The sequence below is a fragment of the Giraffa tippelskirchi genome, chromosome 8, assembly GCF_054371585.1.
Source record: "Giraffa tippelskirchi isolate mGirTip1 chromosome 8, T2T-mGirTip1v1.2.pri, whole genome shotgun sequence".
Taxonomy (NCBI): domain Eukaryota; kingdom Metazoa; phylum Chordata; class Mammalia; order Artiodactyla; family Giraffidae; genus Giraffa; species Giraffa tippelskirchi.
The window spans coordinates 92,527,607-92,550,550 of record NC_137282.1 but is presented as its reverse complement, the minus strand read 5'-3'; the positions used below and the strand labels follow the sequence as shown (position 1 = coordinate 92,550,550).

General features: G+C 38.6%; 1 long non-coding RNA gene across 1 annotated transcript in view; it reads left to right on the top strand.

The window, feature by feature from the left end:
• The window catches only part of LOC145516525 (uncharacterized), a 365,062-nt gene that overhangs the window by 76,799 nt on the left and 265,319 nt on the right, over positions 1-22,944 (top strand). The window lies entirely within an intron of this gene.

Here is a 22,944-nt window from a genome sequence, read left to right as displayed (position 1 = left end):
TCTTCTTCAAGCCCCTGCTACAACCTTTGTCAAAACTAGTACTAGGAGACAGTCATGAGTATTAGGAGATTCATAACACCCTCCCTCCTCCATACACAACTGGCCTTGAGGAGAGAAAGAACAAATAAAAATCAGTATATCCTTCTAAGAAAAATAACTTCTAGTGTTGAACAAACTGGGTGAATATTTTACGGGTGAAGATGCTATTCAGAGGTGATTGGTAATCAGTAAGATATATTGAATTTGCCTGGGAAGGATGTGAAGCAGCTAGGAGTTGCTGGGACTAAAGAAAGGTGAGGACCAGGCATTTAATATCTGTTGCGAATGTGCAGTGAACTAGCACCTCTTTAAATGTTTTTGAGAGCTAAAAATAAAGGTTGGAATTCCCATTTTACTCATGATTTTAAAGACATTTCTCTTGGCTTGAACCACATGGATTTTGGTTTGAGTAGGGTTACACTCCTGTGAGTTCAGGTGTACCAGCTCATTGGTCTGATGAGGTGCCTGTGATTCAGTTCTTCGGCACTAGCTTTTATGCTAACAGGTTCCCTATCTCTTACATTTCAGATTATCTGTTCTGGATCACCTCTTTATCTCTCCATTTACTCCCCTCACATTTTAGGATTCTCCAGAAAAGTAGAATCAGTAGGATATATATATGTATATATATATTCATATATAGATACACATACACACATATATATACACACACACATATATATATATACCCATTCACATACATGCATATCCATACACATAATACATATATTAATAAATACATTTTAGTGTATTATAATTATACATATGTTTATGTATATTATGTAACTATAATAAGTATATATATATATGTGTGTGTGTGTGTACAAGCATTTCTATTTGTATATATGGATACAGATATAGATGTATAGATTTATTGTAAGGGGTTGGTGGTTCACACCTTTATGGAGGCTGAGAAGAGCAGACCAGACCCAGGAGAACCAATGGTACATTCCAGTCCCAGTCCAAAGGGCTGAGAAGCACAAGAGCTGATGGTATAATTTCCAGTCTGGGGGCAGGAGAAGACTGAGATCTCAGCTGAAAGACAGTGAAGCAGAGAGAGACTGGATTCTTCCTTACTCCTTTTTTGTTACATTGAGGTCTAAAAAGGATAGGATGGGGCCCATCCACCTTGCGGAGGGCAACCACTTTACTCAGTCTACCAATTCAGATGCTAACCTCACCCAGAAACACCTTCACAGACACACCTAGAATAATGCTTAACCGACTATTTGGACACAGTGTGGACAGGTGGACAAATAAAATTAACTGTCACACTAAGCCAGTTCTTTATTTTTATTTATCTATCTATTTATTTTAATTTATTTATTTTAGTTGGGGGCTAATTACTTTACAATATTGTAGTGGTTTTTGCCATACATTGACATGAATCAGCCATGGGGTTACATGTGTTCCCCATCCTGAACCCCCCTCCCACCGCCCTCCCCATCCCATCCCTCTGGGTCATCCCATTGCCCCGGCGCTGAGCATTTGTCTCATGCATCGAACCCGGAATGGTGTTCTGTTTCACATATGATAATATACATGTTTCACTGCTATTCTCCCAGAACGTCCCACCCTCACCTTCTCCCTCAGAGTCCATAAGACTGTTCTATGCTTTTGTGTCTCTTCTTCTGTCTCACATATAGGGTTATCGTTACCATCTTTCAAATTTCATATATATGCATTAGTATACTGTATTGGTGTTTTTCTTTCTGGCTTACTTCACTCTGTATAATGGGCTCCAGTTTCATCCATCTCAATAGAACTGATTCAAATGTATTGTTTTTAATGGATGAGTAATATTCCGTTGTGTATATGTACCACAGCTTCCTTATCCATTCTTCTGCTGATGGACATCTAGGTTGCTTCCATGTCCTGGCTATTATAAACAGTGCTGCAATGAACATTGGGGTACATGTGTCTCTTTCAATTCTGGTTTCCTTGGTGTGTATGCCCAGCAGTGGGATTGCTGGGTCATATGGCAGTTCTATTCCCAGTTTTATAAGGAATCTCCACACTGTTCTCCATAGTGTAAGCCAGTTCTTTAAATGGCAGTTTCTGGGCTTCCATGGTGGCTCAGTGGTAAAGAATCCACCTGCCAATGAAAGAGACACGGGTTCAGTCTTTGATCAGGGAAGATTCCACATGTCGTGGAGCAACTAAGCCCGTGAGCCACAGTTACTGAGCCTGCACTTTAGAACCTGGGAGCCGCAACTACTGAGCCCGCATGCCACAACTAATGAAGCCCATGAGCCCTAGAGCCCATGCTCTGCACCAAAAGAAGCCACTGCAATGAGAAACCCACGCACCACAACTAGAGAGTAACCTCTTCTCTCTGCAACTAGACAAAAGCCCTTGTGGAAGTGAAGACTCAGCACAGCCATAAGGAAATATTTTTTAAAAAATGGCTGTTGCCTACACATGCTTTTTTCTCTAGCTTTTCCATTCCATTTCCTTCTGATAAACTACCCCTCTGCCCCAAACATACATGTCCATGAGACATTTTGTTCATGCTTCTACCCTGAAGAAGCACTAATTTTTAAAACTTTCTACTTACCCTTTTGTAATATTTGGGTATTCATATTATGCAGAGACATTACTTTGCCAACAAAGGTGCGTCTAGTCAAGGCTATGGTTTTTCCAGTGGTCATGTATGGATGTGAGAGTTGGACGGTGAAGAAAGCTGAGTGCCGAAGAATTGATGCTTTTGAACTGTGGTGTTGGAGAAGACTCTTGAGAGTCCCTTGGACTGCAAGGAGATCCAACCAGTCCATCCTAAAGGAAATCAGTCCTGAGTTTTCATTGGAAGGACTGATGTTGAAGCTGAAACTCCAATACTTTGGCCACCTCATGCGAAGGGTTGACTCATTGGAAAAGACCCTAATGCTGAGAAGGATTGGGGGCAGGAGGAGAAGGGGACGACAGAGGATGAGATGGTTGGATGGCATCACTGACTCAATGGACATGGGTTTGGGTAAACTCCGGGAGTTGGTGATGGATAGGGAGGCCTGGTGTGCTGGGATTCATGGGGTTGCAAACAGTCGGACATGACTGAGCGACTGAACTGAACTGAACTGATTATGCAGGTTGATGATGAGCTCCATTGACTTACATTAAAGTCTGAAAGTGTTTGAGACTTTGTATTTATTTGTTATACACACCCCGCCTTTATTCTGTTCCTTTCTTTCTCACTGCTGTATACTATATTATCAGCCTCTCTCCTCCTAGTTTAAGGCTTTGACTTACAGTGATTTTTCTTAGGGACAAGAGACTTTCCCACACAGAAGACGCATGTGTCTGGAGGGACTGATATTGGGTAGGATTGAAATGTTTGGTGTTTTCAGTCAGCTTCGTCTTGTCTCCATCACTGTACTGCTGTGTCTGGGACCCTCAGAATCCTGACTCATTCCATGAATGAAAAAGAAAATATTTCAATTCTGTGTTTTACTTTTCTACCTTAAGTGAAAAAGAAGTCATAATCTTACTTGTTCTTTACATGAATCTCTAGATTTCACCCAGGTCATCTGCCAAAACTTAATGGATCTGTTTGCTAGAGAAAATATGGGAAAAGAAGAAACGTTGATCATTTCTAAATATGGTTTCAAATACTTATTAATTGTCTAGTGGGTCCAGGGCCTTGCCATTGAGAACAAAAAAATATTATATAGAGGTGTGGAGAGTTGTTGATGAGTAGCCAGGAGGGCTAAAGTTATTATTCTTTATTTTAAAAAAACACCTTGTTCTTAAGTCTCACGAAGAGAAATAAAACAAGTCAACAATTTATTGAAAGTAGTCACCATATTATTATTAAAACTCTTGAAGAGTCCTGTTCAACTAAGCATCAAATGTAACATGCTCTTACATATTAGCCATAGAAACTTTATCAGAGGAAATGCTTTAAAAAGATGACTCTCTCACATCTCATATTTTGATTCCTGTGTTAGATTGTTGTTGTTCAGTCACTCAGTTGTGTCCAACTCTTTGGACTCAGCAGACTGCAGCACGCCAGGCTTCCCTTCCTTCACCATCTCACGGAGCTTGCTCAAACTCATGTCCGTTGAGTTGGTGATGCCATCCAACCATCTCGTCCTGTGTTGTTAGATTAAGACACATTTTTGCCCAGAATAAGTGAAAGTAGTAGTACCAATGTATGCTCAAGACATTTTGGCATATGTGTATTTTAATTGAACATTGGAATAAACATATTCATTAGGAAATTAAGCACTTTACCTGAAGATTTTTAGATCATTTTGTTTAGGAGTAGATCCTTTAACTTTGTCAGTTTCAATCAAATTTGCATCATTTAAAGGGGGATGATTTAAGCCTGATGAGGGTTATTTGCTCCATCCACAGGTCCTTATCCCCTTGCTGCTTCTCTCCCAATAACACCTCATCTCCGATGCATAGGCTCCTCCACTGCCGTTGTTTTGTCAACTAAGAGTGGTCAGCAGTGTGTTGAACATACATCTGTCTGACCACTGAGAAAATTGTACTATGAAGAACCTCCTATTATATGCATGATCATAAAATTCCAGATTGTAGATTCAATGTAGATAAATCATAATTTGAAAGAGCCTTACATTGACTTTCCTGGCATCAGAATAACTGTATTTAGTACTTTTCTCATACTAAGCAGATACATGACTGTTGAAAGTTAGTTTCCTCGGAACAGAAGTGTAGTGGGGAGTGGAGTCAGAATCAGTAGTGGATAATAGAAACATGAGGTTTACAATAGAACTTAATACATTACTTAAAAACTCAAACCAGCTTGAGAATAAAACTAAGACACACAAAATTTGCCCTCTTGTAGAGCAACAGTTGTTAAGGTAGTAAATTGCAGATACTACCCAACTGTGAATCACTCCTCCCCAGTAGAAGAGGCACCTACACTTGACTTAAAACAGTATGACATCTAGTCTCATAGTTCTCAGCTTTATATACCATATACACAGTGAAACAAAGTTAATTATTTTTAAACACTCTTTTGGTATGAATTCCTTTGATTTTTTTCTGAAGTACAGTTTTTACCTTGAAGTTGACAGTGTTCAAAGCATCAGTTACAAAGCACAGAGAAGGCTATTATATAATATGTCCATGAGACATTTCCTGCTCTATATCAGTTGCCACATTCTTAGCTATATCTGCGGTCAATTAGCAATGCCCAAGATCTTTCTCAATAAGAAACTAGAATATGCTAATATAAAATAGAGTAATATACATTTTAAGATGTAAGATACGTATATATTGAATATACATATTCGTTTACATATGTGATTTTTTTCTTTCATTTAATAACTTTCTTGCAATTACATGGGGCAGTGGAGGGAGCTTGGGCTGGGATTTGAAGGACCTTGATTATAGTTAAGACTCTATTAACTATTAGCTATGTGACCCTGAGTAATTTTCAAAATACCTCCAGGGCTCAAAAATGCCCTTTATAAAATAAGGGGGCTAATAGAGGTTCTTAATCTCTTTTTTGGTTATGAGCTCCTATGTATGACTCATAAAATCTATAGATACTCTCCCTGGAAAAATTCATGAATGCATAATTTGCAGTAAATTTTGTATGCCTTTGAGGAAGGTCCTTGATTTCCTAAAGTACGTACATGGATTTGAGGATAAGAATAGCTAGACAGAACCAGTTTTGAACTTCATATTTCTATATGATAGGATTCCTCAAATCACCTTTTGATCATGAGAACTTATTAGTAATTAGAACTTATTAATGAGTTCTTTTTGTCTTCCTGACATCAAACCTGTGGCTTGGGCTTCTTAAGAACGATCTTGCAGCTGGAGCTTAGTGCCCAGTCTGCTGAGAGAAAAAAATCATGTGTGAGTCCGCACATCTCTGGAGCACCTGTAGAAAACAGAGCACTGACCCAAGTTTCTAAAAAAAGCCAGAAAATCTGACCTGATAGCAACTCACATGGAACAGACTTGGGGATTTTACTTGACCACAACCTCACTTCGAGTCAACAGTGTGACATAATTTCTAAAATTGTCTGTATGAGCCCCTGTAGCCTTTAAAGAAGTTGAATTTCCAAATCCTGATTTTTGATTTGAATGATCAAATCCCAGGGCCTAGTATTAGAGACAAGTCATGGGGATCATAATTCAGTGGATCATTGTTGAAGTTAAAAAAAAAAAGGGGGAGGGGGCAGGATGAAGAAGGATCTGGAAGCTTTGCCATATGAGGAATGATCACAAAGACCAGAAGTATTTCATCGCTATGTCATCAGGGAAGAGACACTTCTGGACTGTCTTACTGTGGGTAACTTTGGAAGTTGGAACTAAGCCAGCAGCTAGATTTAATTTCAGAGTGAGTAAGGGCTTTCTAATAACAAAGAGTGTGAAAATATGAGATGCACTCCTTTGTAGAGCAGTGTAAGGCAAGAGAGGATGAAGAGACTGCATGACCACCTTGCCAGGAAGATTCTGGAAGGGATCCAGTTTGAAGGTGGAAGTGAGAACAGTGATTGGTGAGACAGAGGCCTTGATGAAATCTAAAATAAATTTCTTTTGTCTATGAGATTGTATAACTCTAGACATATGGGCTGGGGGAGATGGCTTAGGAGAGGTGATTAGTAGAAAGAGAGTGTAGTCTTTTCTGAAATTATAAAGACATCATGAAAGAAGCCTCCTGCTTGGTCATTGTGAGTGTCAGTCTGGCAGTTGTCACTCACTGTGACAATTGACAGATTCCCTAGTAAAATAGTTGCCCTACAGAATGAAAGGAGCTATCATAAATATAGTCTGGCAAGACACTCAGACTGCAGTAAGTGGAAATAAGCAGAAAGTAGCAATACTGCCACACCCACAATGTATATCTCATTTAATCTTCATGACAGCCCTACAGCAGAGTCACTGATGGCATCATCATCCTCATTCACAGAAAGAAAATGCAGGTGTAGAAGATAACATAGCAAGTAGTAATAGAGCTGGAACTTGAAATCAATAGTCCGAGTCTGTAGGTCATGTGATTGTTTATATCAGACTACTACCTCAAACAGATTTATTTGTTCTTGAAACAGGTCCACGGTGTTATTTAGACTTTACCAGGTTCATGGGGCTTCTCTGATGGCTCAGCAGTAAAAAATACGCATACAATGCATATTGCATTGCAGGAGATGTAGAGATGTGGGTTTGATCCCTAGATTGGGAAGATCCCCTGGAGGAGGAAATAGCAACCCACACCAGTATTCTTGTCTAAAAAGTCCCATGGACAGAGGAGCCTGGTGGGCTACAGTCCAAAGTGTTGCAAAGAGTAGGACATGACTGAGTGTGGACAGAACAAAGCAAGGTTCATGGACCATATGTTATATGTCCATAGTGGTGTGTGGTAAAGATTATTTATAAGTTATTGAACAAATATTGATAGAGCACTCATAGTCCAGGCAGTAGTCTAGGGTTGGGGATATAGCAATGAGCAAAATAGACGCAGAATTGCCACTTACATGCTAGTGGAGAGAAGCAGTTAATAAACAAGAAGGACATTTTATAGTCAGTTACATAGCAGTAAATACTATAAACATAGCAGGAAAGTGGGTAGGAAATGTTGGACAAGCAGCTTTAAATTGACACATAAGTGAATTCCCACTGAAAGGCAATATTTGAAAGGTGGAGTTGGGGTCCTCCTTTGACCTAGATAAATTTGAATTTTCCATCAGCTTTTCAGGGAGGTGCTTGGGAACCTTGGAGAAACCCCTAAGAGCAGTACAAGTTGCTATTTTAACCTCATAGTTCCCAGAGCTTAAATGGACATGAAGGTAATAGATTAACTAGAATGTGAAAACAGAAATAAGTGCAGCGTTCAGTCCTGGAATTACTCATCCATCTTAAAGGCCAAAGTCCTTGGCTTCTGTGTCCTTGCAGCTGAACTAAGTGTGGGAAGAATAGGCCATCTGCTTCTGGCTAGTGTGGCAGGAGGAAGTGGACATTTCAGGCCAGTCCATCAGTGGCTCCTGGGGAAACTCCAGACGTCTCTTGAATAAATAGCACGCATTCTTGTGAGGTTTGTAGTGAACTTTGCCAACAGGGAAGATCTGACAGGATGTCCAGTGTTTTGCTAACTACCTCCATCAGTTATTTTTGCTTCTGGAAGGTTTCCCACAGAAAACTAAAGCTTTGAAGAGATAAGTGCTTTTTTTATTCCCTTTCTTTACATATATGTGACTTTAGGCCAGAAAATTTCTCACCCTTAAACTTTATTTTCCCTCCTCTCTGCTGAAGAAAAGGCATAGGAGCTATGCGACAGTAAGATCTATTGTGTAGATTGATGAACTCTGAGCTCTTTGAGAGCAAAAAACATGGCTTATTCATAATTATATCCAACCCAGAAACTATCACCATAACTGGAATCTTGTAGGTGGGCAATAAATATCTGTTCTAAGTTGAATACATGAGATTCTTCCATATGCCTATTTTAGGAATAATGGACACACAAAGATATCAAGCCTTTTAGCCCAACAAACATAAAATTCAACAACTGCAACTTTTATTTTAAAATAAGCAAATCTAAACACTAGATTATTTTTCATTTAATTCAAGAGTAGAATAAAAATAACCAAGTAGCAAGAATTAAAGTTCACTTCTTAGTGTCTGTGATTCTTAGTATTCATTTTCTCTTCTTAACAAAAGTTGTCTTTACAGAATATGCAAGAAGATCAGTGGAAAATGATGGTTAGGGAGGAAATTAACAGCAGTTAACCCAAACCACAGAACATATCATGGGCTTTTTTTAATAAGTGATTTTGCTCTGTTATCTTAGTTAGACATTTGTCTTCATATTTTTCAGTTTTTCTTTAACACAAAATCTCCCTTATGTTTTGCTTTTTAAAATAGGAATATGAGAATGGAAAGTAAAATTAAAGAGCAAAGAATCGTCATTTTGTCTGCCTTGTTTCCTCGGTAACTTCTCATTTTTGTTTTTTCATGTACTGAATGAAGGCATAAGTCTGACACTCCAGAGAAGAATGTTACTTTCATTGGACTGACACAGAAATGTCCAGCTAACAATTCTCTGGGTGAATTTGGCATTTTAAGAAGAATCTGGTAGTAGTTCATCTATGTCTGCGTCAAAAATGTCCATGCTCTGAGAAAAACGAAATGTCATGTTTCTTTTTGCCTTTGAAAGACTAAGAATCACCACCATTAGGGCTAATAAAATTAGTTCGTGACATTTCCTCCCCTTTCTCATATAAATAGCCATTCTCACCCACTCTTGACCAGTATTTCCTCCCCTTTCTCATATAAATAGCCATTCTCACCCACTCTTGACCAGTACTAAGTGCCTTTTCCATGTCAGATGTATTTCTAGCCTTGGGCTTAATGTAGGAATAGAGTAGATTAAGGTTACCTGAATCACTGCAAAATAAAGTTTCTGATGGAAAAAACCTAAAAAAAAGAAGCTTTTACTGTTAGTTACCATGCAATACTTTCTCTTCCTCAAGGGAAATTTATCAGTTGGGAAAACAGAAGCCACTTTGTGTTTTTTAGACATTAAAGAACCCGAGACAGAAATTAGGTACTTATAAGACTTCTGGAAAAGCAGAAGGAAAGCTTACTTCTGGGAACTAGGGTTTGCTGCTTTTGGGGAGTTAGGAAATTTAATGGCTGACGGTGATCACAGCTTCTTCAGGCACTAAGAAAGGTACTTTTGAGGGGAATATGAAGCAGCTGCTGTAACTTCATGTCTACTGAAGTCCAGGGGTCTTCTACCCTAGCCTCCAGGGGACCAAAAATAAGGCTTTTGCCTTTTTTCCCTTCTAAATTTCACCTGCCACGTCTAGAGTGGAAGCTGCTGGTAGTGGCTCCGGGAAATAGTTCCTGGGGTTTCCAGGCTCTGACTCACTTGAGGGTACTTGAGAGAGAAAAGGATGCCAAGTTACCAGCATCTTCTATTGGGAAAAACAGAGATTTCTGGAAGTCAGGGAATATCTAGATAGTCCAAGATGAAATTCTAGATAGCACTAATAAACCAGTGGTTTCCACACACACTCTAAAAACAAAATGTTAATTATGATAAGGCCCGTGGTTTCAGAAGAAGCTAAGTTATGCTAAATTAAATGTCACTTTCTTTATTTGATAAGGCACTATTGACAGGCAAAGATGAGGAAGACATTACTACTCTCTTGATTTGGAGGAATTATTTTAAAAATGCATCATGCTATCCTTGTGCACAAGTGTGAACAGCTTGGTCTCATTGTGTTTAACCCCTCCCCCCCTTAAAAAAGTCATTAGTGGGTTAATGTCAACCTATTCAGAAGAGGTTCTCAAGTAGTGAGCCACAAGGCTCAGAATTAACTCTTTTCGGGGTGAAATGGCCGGAAACATAATTCTCAGAACTTTTGAAAATTACATGCGGTGAAACAGCACTTCATAACCAGCCACTAGAATGCTGTGTTGGAGAAGGAAATGGCAACCCACTCCAGTATTCTTGCCTAGGGAATCCTGTGGATAGAGGAGCCTGGTGGGCTACTGTCCATAGGGTGGCATAGAGTTGGACACGACTGAAGCGGCTTAGCAGCAACAGCAGCAGAATGCTGTATAATATGCCACCTACTATTTCAATATCACTTTCACATAAAAATAATAAAGATGTTTCTTTGCATAGTTTTTCACCTTGCATAATAAAAGGGCTCCTGTTAGAGCAGATTCTTTTCCTGAGCCAGTGTTTAACTCCCTTTTCTCCTGGTTCTGTGTAGTTAAGCCCTCTTCCTGGATGAGGCATGAAAGATGGTGAGAGAAAAACTGAATACAGTGCATTGTAGTTAGGTATATTAGCTCATTCTCTTCTTCCACTTTTCATTTATGCCAAATAGAGTCAAATGCTAATGGAGAGGGATCAGTTTGGACTTGGGCTGAGGGCAAAGAGGAGCAGGGGAAGTCCATATTCAACCTGCCCTCAAACAGCCCCTCTCTACTGTCTCACAGTGACTTCAAAATGTGTCCAAAATTATGCTCATTACCTTGTGCCACTTTCCACGCACTTCCCTAAGCCAACAAATATCATTATCTTGAATTCTGGCCCCACTCACTGTTTCAAAATCAATGATCAATTCATGTCCTAACCTCCTAAGTATCTCCCTCAGTTCAGTTCTGTTGCTCAGTCGTGTCCGACTCTTTGTGACTCTCCCAGATCTCCTATTTCCCAAATCTCCTATTTATCTCCATCCCCCCCTTTCACCACCTTGCTCTAGATCACAGTCTTTGTTCAGTAGCTGTCATGCCACTGCTTCCTGTTTGAGTATTCAAAGTTTCTCTTCATCTGCCAGCATCCCTCTTATTTTTTTTCCTATCTTTTTAAGAATAATCTTGCCAAAGTGCAAAGGGAGATTATCTCTTTCTCTTTAATTAATACTATCAATTGTTCCAATTGTCCTTAGAATAAAGTCCAAACATCAAATATGTAATATTAGTCTTGATCTGGCTCTGCTTATCTGTCAGCTTCATCTCTTGATACTTCAACCACACTGAAATGCTTACGGTTTCCTGAAACCCTCTGACCTTGCCTCCTTCTCACCTCTCTTTATCTGGTCAATCTACATGCTTTCTTCAGATTTTCTTTAGATGTCACATCCTCTGGGCAACCTCCCCCAATGCTCCAAGACTGGGATTCATTTCTTGTGCCACTCAAGCATCCTGTAATACTTATTACATCATTATCAGAGTTACTAGTAAACTCTATAGGGAATGTATCTTCTTCTACATTTTACTCAGCCGCATTTACTCTGGTACCTAGGATATAGTAAGGCCAAATACAGAGATACATTGAATAAAGAATGGAACTAGAAGTGTAAACATAATTCTATTCACTGAATTTATAAATTAGGTGCTCTTGAAACCAAGTGAGCCTTGTAGCTTGAGTGTGCTAGGCAGTGCTTCCCCTCTAAACATGGGTGGCAGTGGCCCACCCTGTGGGCAAACTAAGAACATCATATGAGAGGAGTTGCCTTGAATCTTTTAAATTTGCACTCTGGTCACAAAATAATGTATTCTCCAACCTCGTGCACCATATTGTCTTTCAACCTGTTTTGGAGAGGTTTGACACAATTATTTCTATAAGAAAAGCTGAGCGCTGAAAAATTGATGCTTTTAAACTGTGGTGTTGGAGAGGACTCTTGAGAGTCCCTTGGACTGCAAGGAGATTCAACCAGTCCATCCTAAAGGAAATCAGTCTTGAATGTTCATTGGAAGGCCTGATGCTGAAGCTGAAACTCCAATACTTTGGCCACCTGATGGGAAGAACTGACTCACTGGAAAAGACCCTGATGCTGGGAAAGATTGAAGGTGGGTGGAGAAGGGGATGACAGAGGATGGGATGGTTGGATGGCATCACTGACTCAATGGACATGAGTTTGAGTAAACTCTGGGAGTTGTTGGTGGACGAGGAGGCCTGGTGTGCTATAGACCATGGGGTTGCAAAGAGTCAGATTCAACTGAGTGACTTAACTGACTGAACTGAACTGAAACAGTTATTTACTATTTTTTCAGTATTCAGTAATTGTCTATCTACCAGTCAACTACCTGAATTAGAACAGAGAACAGAACAAACATGATAATTCTTGCAGGGTTACAGCAACATGAAATTCTTCCATAGTTCAGTGTGATTCTGTCATCAATAATGTATGTAACAAATGTATTTTTGCCTTTTTTTTTTTTTTGACAAGCACTAGGCCACTTTGTGAAAGAGATTTTGGTGTTGAACATTTGTCAAGCCTTGTATGTAGTTTATGAAATTCACCGTGCCTGAAGAAGTAGCACTTGCTCCCCAGAATTCATGTAGTCTTAACCCATCCTGCACAAACACAAGTGTTCTTCTGTTCCTTTCCTACTCTTTTCTCCTTTCTATTGCTTCCTACCTCAGAAGAATGAGAATACAGATCTTACTAACTCCTGATCTCCCAGTGAACATAAAATGAAAGACTTAAATGAGAGCCATGTTTAAATCCAGCACCTGCTTACTTGTTTTAGGCTTTGAGCCTGTAGGCTATGACAGTAGTTAGGTCTGTGTATTCAAAATGGAGCCTGCTTCATGGTTGTGCAAAGGTTGTGTCAGAGAGGGAGGTGGGGGAAGAATTCTGCAGCCTGTGCTGCAGCCCCTATGTCATATTCCCAGGGATGCAATTGCCTTTACTGGTAGGAAAGGCACCCTTTTTCTAATGTGTCTTCTCTGGTAGAGGTGCCTTTTCAGTTACATCTCTCCAGAGGGGGAGACAGACAGTAGCAGTGGTCTTGGTTAGAATTACTGTAACTTATTATCCGTTTGCTGGGTGGTTGTTGTGCCATTGTGATTTCTGATCGTGAAACATGGTTCTACTCTTCCATATCCATCACAGAGGATGAGATGGCTGGATGGCATCACCGACTCAATAGACATGAGTTTGAGTAAACTCCGGGAGTTGGTGATGGACAGGGAGGCCTGGCATGCTGCAGTCCATGGGGTCACAAAGAGTTGGACATGACTGAGCGACTGAACTGAACTGGCTGACTCTTCCATAGGCTCCTTTTAGTGGAAGCTTTATGCTTTGGTGTTTTTGATGGAATCAAAGAAACTTGCTACTAGTCAAATAGCAATAGGGATAAGTGTATTGTATGTTCTATATCTTAATTGAGTTCTTGGGCTCATGTGATTATTTTGAGTAAGATTTAGGTTAAACCACACACCATACACACATATATACATGTGTGTGTATATATATGTGTGTGTGTATATATATATATGTGTGTATATATATATATATATATATACATATATATGTATGTGTATAGAACCTCTTGCTTTTTATGGACTCTAGTTTAGGTGGCACTAGTGGTAAAGAACCTACTTGCCAACGCAGGATACAAAAGAGATACAGGTTCCATCCCAGGAAGATCCCCTGGAAGAGTGCGTGGCAACCCACTCCAGTGTTCTTGCCTGGAGAATCCCATGGCAAGGAGCCTAGCAGGCTACAGTCCATGGGGTCGCAAAGAGTTGGACCCGACAGTGAATAAGCATGCTTCCATGCAGTTTATAGGTCAAGAGATATCTTTCTGGGAAACATTTCTCCTAGCTCTTACAAGAATTAGAGAATACAATTGTGATTACTATGGACTTCCATTGGAAAAAGATTCAGGTTCTTTTGCTTCTGAGAAAGCCCTGTAAACTATGCAGACCTCTAAAAGCATGAAACATGATGCTGAAAATATCGCAAGGGAGGGAATCCTCATGAGATTTGTGATGCTTCCTGCCCCAATCAGGCCATAAATAGCATAAAAGAATAATGTCTTTGGTATTTGAGCACTTCCATGTTCAGTCTGAAAGACAAACAGAAGTACAGAGGTGTGAGAAAAATGTAGGATTTCCGTATGATTTGAGATCTGTGTAAACTTTGGGATTTTCCATTAATACTCAAATTTTCAGGTAGTTCCACTGAGAGCTTCTCCTCCTCTAGACTTTCAGTTCAGTTCAGTGGCTCAGTCGTGTCCAACTCTTTGCAACCCCATGGACTGCAGTGTGCCAGGCTTCCCTGTCCACCACCAACTCCTGGAGCTTGTTCAGACTCATTCCCATTGAATCAGTGATGCCATCCAACCATCTCATCCTCTGTCATCCCCTTCTCCTCCCACCTTCAATCTTTCCCAGCATCAGGGTCTTTTCCAGTGAGTCAGTTCTTCCCATCAGGTGGCCAAAGTATTGGAGTTTCAGCTTCAGCATCAGTCCTTCCAATGAATATTCAGGACTGATCTCCTTTAGGATGGACTGGTTGGATCTCCTTGCAGTCCAAGGGACTCTCAAGAGTCTTCTCCAACACCACAAAGACACATAAACACTCAAATTTTCACGTAGTTCCACTGAGAGCTACTCCTCCTCTAGATTTTAGTTTCGACTTATTGGAGACTAGTAAATTCTTGTACACTGAGACCTAAAGTTTCTCTGAGGCTTGTCTGTCTCAAAAATATATGGCAGTACTGATGATTTTTATAAGAATATTTAGTAAGTGGTGTCATAGCTGAAGGAGGCTATTGATAGTTCACTCAGGAAATATTTAGCTAGATGTACCTATACATAGCTAAGGAAGCAAAACCAAATCTCATTGCTATGGCAAGTCTAAGAAAATTACAAGGAAAAAATTGTTCAGATGTATTGGTTGGTTTGTTTGATGCATGAGTCAGAAGTCTGATTTTATAGCTGTGATAAAATTTTAACATTAGTCCCAGTTCCCGAGACTGGGAAAGCATAATTGTTCTTCTGCCCTAATAAAATTGTGCCCAGACCTGAATTCTAACATGTATCTCTAATTAGATGTTGAAGTGAATGATCTTAATGAGGAGGAACTATCTGTTGAATTAATGTCAAAAATATTTTGGTATATTTTTGTATGTGTTGTTTTTGTATATTTTGTATGTGCGGTTTAATGTGTATTTCTGAACTTATGCAAAAGATATTGGTACTTCTGCAAAGTTAATGATATAGTAAATCTCTTTCAACCCCTTGGCCCCCAGTCCTTTTCCTTACAAGGGACTCTTTCCTTCCTCCTAAGCTTCTATCTTTAATTGAAAGTCCTACCCAAGGGTACCTATTATAATTCTTCCTAAAGCATCTGCAAATGAAGCTTTATGTCATTAATATTAGGGATGCTTGACTCTAGAAAGCCTTTTTCATGGAAGGCTAACTGGTATGTTTTCTGCTTCGAACCAAACAGTGAAGAGTTTGGAGGACTTCCTGGTACCGTGTTAACCAGTCTGTGCAGGACATCTCGAGGTGGGCCCTGAGAAGACTTCTTAAGTCAAAGAGTTAAACAGTTGCATGTCTTCCAGAATTGCTTCTGTGCATTTTAAGATACATTCCTTAATCTTTTACGAAAGAAAATCAAATTACCCTTAAAAATAGCCACTGACCTCTTTGCCTATATAAGTTATAATTGGTAGCATTCTTGTGGGAAAGAGATTATCCCCAGTGCACAGCTATAAAGACCAACAGAAAGGAAGTAATTTGCAGCCTGTGATGAAAGCAAACACCCATTCATGAGAGAAAATCGGAAAGAGGTCACATCTGATGGCCTGTGTATATCTCCCTCAGTTCTGATATGCCTTTTTATTTTTGTATTTTCAAATGAACGAAGAATTCATTTAATGATTCAGTTCTTCTCAGTCGCTCAGTCGTGTCCGACGCTTTGCGACCCCATGGACTGCAGCATGTCAGGCTCCCCAGTCCATCACCAGGGCTTCCCTGATAGCTCAGTTGGTAAAGCTTACCTCAAAATAGGTCTCAGAAGTTTTTTGTTTGTTTTTTCTTCGACTCATTTACTTTCGCTTGGCACTTTATTATCACTCAAGCCGTGCTCCAGTCCACCATCGATCATCATTAGGCTGGCTTTTCCAGGGCTACGCTGACGGGCCTGTATGATGCATGAGCTACATCTGTGAATGCCTGGAATGGTAGTTGCTGAGGCCTTTCGTAAGAGAGTATTAACCTATAATTACATATGATCAAACAGTTTAGATGGGAACAGGCCTCCTAAGATGTTTCAAATTATCATTGATGCAGCCTTTTGACGATCAGTAGTTTAAGAAAAAAATAGCTCAAACCCTCAGCCCATTCCAAATGTCACGTAATAATTATAGAATACAAGCACCTGGATTCCAGGCACAAAGGGAGAAATAGTGTTGCTGATGGAACCAGAAAGAGCTGTTTAGGGCTTAGGCTGTTGAGCCTGGACTATGTAATCACAGTGCATGCTCAAGTTCTGAAGCAATTGCAGTTTCATTGACATCCATCAGGATGAAGGAATAACAAGTAAAATGAAAATGAGAATATAAATGACATTCATTTCTAAGGATACATTTCTGCATGTGACTAAATTCACATAGCGCTTTTTTTATAAGCTCGCTTCCCCAGCATGTTTTCCTAAACTTGCTTGGAAAATGGAAACTAAAGTAATAATTTTAGAAGTTTAGCCACTTTAATTCCTTTCTTCACAATGTCTCAGGCAGGTTATGGAGCCAATCCTGGACGCATCATTTTCTTCACACTTTCTTCCTGATTTTTTTCTTGAGGGACTTTGTAATATGTTGGGCAGAGGCTAGTTAGGAGGTTCCTCCTACCTTTAATTACTTGCCCCACTGATCAACTCTAGTGCCATAAATCTCTGTCATTCTTTGTGTAAACAGGGGTATAATGATAATTTTAGAGTAAAATAGATGACTTCCATTTGAGTTACTTCTTTCTTTGGGTTAAGACTATAAGAAGGTGTTGTTGAAATATATACACCTTACCCAGATAGATAAGTCATTGACAGATTTTAACCCATTATGGAGATGCTTTAGATGGTTTTTTGAATATCATGAAAAGCAGAAAGGAGAGACTAGAGAATTTTGAATACAATTCAATCTGTTTTGACCAGAGATGGGAAGAGGGATGGAGAAGGGCAAAGCCACATCATGGAATGAGGTTCTTTGTGGTCCTCTGAGAGCCATCTGGGGGCCCTGGACCTCCAGAGGATAATACTGAGGAGTGGGGAGAGCAGTGAAATGCTCAAGTCAGCTTACCGATTAACTGTGAGAATTTTTGTGGAGCTAGCAGAGCCTGAAGACAGGAAATTGTCTCTGTGCAGTTAGTTAACTCTAACTGTGTTAATGGAAGGAATTTGGCTTATTACTGTAATCACTAACAACAAAAATGCCTTCTGTTGTACAACCTATTAGAATTTATAAGATAGTCTCAAAATACTCTGGATCAAGTCTAGCAATGACTCGGAAGGTACTATTATACCCCTTTGGGGGGATAAATGAGGAATGGAGAGAGTTTGTTCAAATTTTTTTTCTACTTTTTTATTTTTTTTTGTTCAAATTTTTAGCTAGGGAAAAATAGGGCTTCTTATTTTAAAATGTTCTTGTATATTAAACTTTAGATAATTGATAAATACAGCAAGTAGGAAAGAAGGAAAAATACAGAATTCCACTATGGAAAGGAAATCACTATAAATATATTGGTTGTTTCCTTCCAGTCCTTTAAAAATATTTTTTTTAAAAGAAGTTTGTCTTTTGTATGCATATTTAGTTTGCATTCCCGTGTATTATTATAATTTGTTCTTTTCCTCATGTAGTTACAAATTCTTTATGTATGTAATGTTTTAATTACTTCCTACTTACGTTATTGGCAAGGAAGAGATTGCTACCCTAAGCAAAGAGGATGGCTGAACACAGGACACCCAGCACTAGACAAATGAGGATGATAGCAGTTTATTCATTACAAGCCCTTCCTGTTCCTCACTCCTCACAGCCCAAAGGAGGTGGGTGCTGCCACATGCAGGGCCAGAGCGGGTTTCACTGGAGAACAGAAAGAGCAGCCAGGAACTGTGAGGCAGGCTTTGTGGTATCAAAAGTGTGGGGTGCCCTCTAGTTCCTACAGGAGGATGTGACTGGCTCATTTGAATAATTCTGAGGACTATCAGTGAACTGAAACCCATGACTCAGCGAGAAGCAGGAACTATACCTGGTCCCCTTGACAGAGAGGGTTGCTTGGCTAAGAATACTTTATACGTGGGAACAGTGTGTGGAGGGGAACTAGGCTTTTCAAGGCCCTCCTGATTTCACTAGCTGTCATATTGGGTCTTAGTTTTAGACACCATACCACATCTTTAGGATGATGTAATATTCTGTCATATAAATGAATTTTTGCAGATGTTTGTAATATAATGCCCCAATGCCTATCTTTGCTCATAGTTTCAATATCAATTAACATTTTCCTATTTAATGATAGGTCCCCAAGAGAAAAATACTAAGTCAAGAAAAGATGTGAATAGTTTTTTGGTACCTATTCCCAAATTCCTTTGCAACAAAACATCTGAGATTAAGTTTAAACTTTCACCTATACCACATTGTTTTTGACAATGAAGGGCTCTTAAAAGAACTATCTTATTATTTAAATTACTATCTATGAAGTTTATGTAATGGCTTACTTTGTGATTTTCTTGAAATGCAAATGCCTGATCTACCAGGTTTAGGCTGGCAGAGAGAAAACTAAGGCCAGATTCTATTCAACAAGAGTAATATTTAATGAATCACTAGTGTAATCTTAAGTAAAATAAATCATAAATTTTAGTCCTATCTCAATGTAGAATATTGGCAAAACCCTTCTTAAAAAATATAGATTCTCATCTAGATGTGATCTCTTCATTAATATTAATAACCAATAGTTTTTATGTCTCCTTGGAATTGTACGTTTTGAATTTTGAAAGAGAACAGATATGTTCTAAAACACTAAAATGTGCAGAGACATGCTACGTGTTTAACATATATTTAAATGCTGCTTAAAGAAATAAAATTGTATGTACAAAATACAATTTAGGGCTTAGTTTCACCAATAGTAATAAAAATCTATCAAAATAACTATAAAAATTATTAGCAAAATTGTGAGTCAGCTCAGTGGAAATGAAATAAAGATTGAAAATATATAGAATGGTATTATTATAATGAAAAATCTGTGTTAAATTCTTGTGACTATACAAAAGCACTTGTTTTTATTTAGTTTAAATTATTTAAATGTGGAGAGTGTATGAGAAAAGGAAGTACATACATTAAAAATAGTACTTAGGCTACTCCCAATGGAACTGAGAAATATTTACATGATTATATTTCAGGAACAATCATCATGCCAGTATAATATTTCCCATCATTTCTTTAATACTAAATTAATCCCAATTTATGCTTATAACTATATTTAGTGAAAAGCCTGAATCATAGGATATTTAAATTAAATGTAACTTGATTTCTTTTAAACAATGAGTCTTCACATATCACTGGATTTTTAATAACTTTGATCCTTAAGACAAACAAACACACACATGCATACATGCATAAATAAGAGACTTGTAACAACAAACATAAAAGTTACAGCGTTGATATTTACCCAGGGATAAAATTTTAGGCCCTTATGCCATCCCATATTAATTCAGAATTAAATGCAAAAAGAAGCTTTGCAATTTAATATGCCAGTTGATCCAATAAATAGAAGTGTAAAACAGTCTAATAGAAGGTCTGTTACTTTAGATATTTGAAATTGTCTGGCTTTATTCTATTTTCAAGTATGGAGATGTTAAATCTGGGGTCTCATGGTAGAGGGAAACATTTTTTCACATCTTGTATTCTTCACTGTTAGAGTATTAAGCTTGATCTTCTAAATGATGACCTTGCATGGTCAAGAGAATATTTTTGAATTGTTTTAAAAATATGCTGTCTATAAGAGGAAGACTTGTGACCATGCTGCAAACGATTCAGTGAAATTATTGTAAAATAAAGGATTCATTGCTTATAATGGTAATTTTTGCTTATCTGGAAAATTTATATGTACTAAATATTTTATTACCACATGGTGTTTGAAAAGTGGTTTTCCCTCTGTATTATACATAGTCTAAACCTAGAGGCAACATGGATTTCAATATAATTGTGCAATATAGAAAATATTTTATATGCTATAAATATCAAAGGCCCATGTTATGGTACACATTCCAAGTTTTATATCAAATAAGAATTACATATACTATAAGCTGAATTTTGTCTCCCTCAACTTTGTATGTTGAGGCCATAATACACAATGTGATTGTATTTGGAGATAATTCCTTTGTGAAAGGAATTAAGGATAAATGAGGTCATAAGGGTGGAGCATCCTTTTAAGAAGAGACACCAGAGAGTTTTCTATCTGCTATGTGAGGACACAGTGGAAAAGCAGTGTCTGCAAAATCAGGAAGAAAAGTTTCACCTAAACCCAGCCATGCTGGCATACTGATTTTCCATCTCCAGCTTCCAGCCTCTAGAACAAAGCTAGTGGAAGTGATGGAATCCCAGATGAGTTATTTCAAATCCTAAAAGATGGTGATGTTAAAGTGCCTCACTCAATATTCCAGCAAATTTGGAAAACTTAGCAGTGGCTACAGGACTGGAAAAGGTCAGTTTTTATTCCAGTCTCAAAGAAGGGCAATGCCAAAGAATGTTCAAACTACAGCACAATTGCATTCATTTCACATGCTAGCAAGGTCATGCTCAAAATCCTCCAAGCTAGGCTTCAACAGTATATGAACCAAGAACTCCCACATGTACAAGCTGGATTTACAAAAGGCAGAGGAAACAGAGATCAGATTGCTAACATCAGATGGATCATAGATAAAACAAAAGAATTCCAGAAAAGCATCTACTTCTGCTTCATTGATTACACTAAAGCCTTTGACTGTGTGAATCACAACAAATGGTGGAAAATTCTTAAAGAGATGGGAATAATAGACCACCTTACTGGCCTCCTGAGAAACCTGTATGCAGGTTAAGAAGCAACAGTTAGAACCAGATGTGGAACAATGGACTGGTTCCAAATTGGTAAAGGAGTACATCAACGCTATATATTGTCACCCTGTTTATTTAACTTATGCAGAGTACATCATGAGAAATACTGGGCTGGATGAAGTACAAGCTGGAATCAAGATTACTGGGAGAAATATCAATAACCTCAGATATGCAGATGATACCACCTTTATGGCAGAAAGTAAAGAGGAACTGAAGAGCCTCTTTATGAAAGTGAAAGAGGAAAGTGAAAAAGTTGGCTTAAAACTCAACATTCAAAAAACTAAGATCATGACATCCAGTCCCATCACTTCATGGCAAATAGATTGGGAAACAATGGAAACAGTGACAGACTCTATTTTCTTGGGCTCAAAATCACTGCTGATGGTGACTGCAGCCATGAAATTAGAAGATGCTTGCTCCTTGGAAGAAAAGCTATTACAAATCTAGACAGCATATTAAAAAGCAGAGACATTACTTTGCCAACAAAGGTCCTTATAGTCAAGGCTATGGTTTTTCCAGTAGTCATGTATGGATGTGAGATTTGGACCATAAAGAAGGCTGAGCGCCGAAGAATTGATGCTTTTGAACTGTGGTGTTGGAGATGACTCTTGAGAGTCCCTTGGACTGCAAGAAGATCAAACCAGTCAATCCTAAAGAAAAGCAACCCTAAGTATTCATTGGAAGAACTGATGCTAAAGCTCCAATATTTTGGCCACCTGATGTGAAGAGCCAACTCATTGAAAATGACCCTGATTCTGGGAAAGATAGAAGGCAGGAGGAGAAGGGAACGGCAGCGGACAAGATGGTTGGATGGCATCACTGACTCAATGGACATGAGTTTGAGCAAGCTCTGGGAGATAGTGATGGACAGGGAAGCCTGGCGTGCGCAGTGCATGGGGTCACAAAGAGTCAGACATTACTGAGCAACTGAACAACAACAATAAGCCTCTAGAACTGTAAGAAAACACATTTCTGTTGTTTAAACCACCCTGTTATGGTGTTTTATTATGGCTCAGGCTGACTGAGAAAATGCGTATTGATTCTAAGAATTATATGTTCTGAATTCAGTGGGCCTCATTAGTTAGATTACTTTTAATCATTAGGAATAAATAATATACAAAAGTTTTCATAGTCTTTTATAAACATGATTTGTCAATTAAGTCTTCCCTGAGGCTTTATGTTAACATCTCACTCCCAAGAAAAATCCAGTTTGTAGAACTTCGTTTATTTGTTGGCTGATTTATGTCCCTGGCTGAGTCATAACTGTAGGTCAGTGATCAGTATAGAATATATATGAAAATATTTCTTACTCAAACTCATTAAAGCTTGTCTAAATTTAAACACAGCTGAATGGAACCATAGCAAGTATTTATATAATTCTATCCTTGTTGTCATAGCTGTAGTCACAGGTTCTCATATACCATATGAAAATCAGAGTTCTCATTATAAGCTGTTGTATAACCCATTTGTTAATGATGAATTCAAAAGTATAAATGCAAGAGTATAGAAAACACAGGACATATGTGGACATGATGGGCCTTCTCTGCTTGTTTTCTTGAAATGTAAAATTGGGAGCCTTCAGTTCTTGTT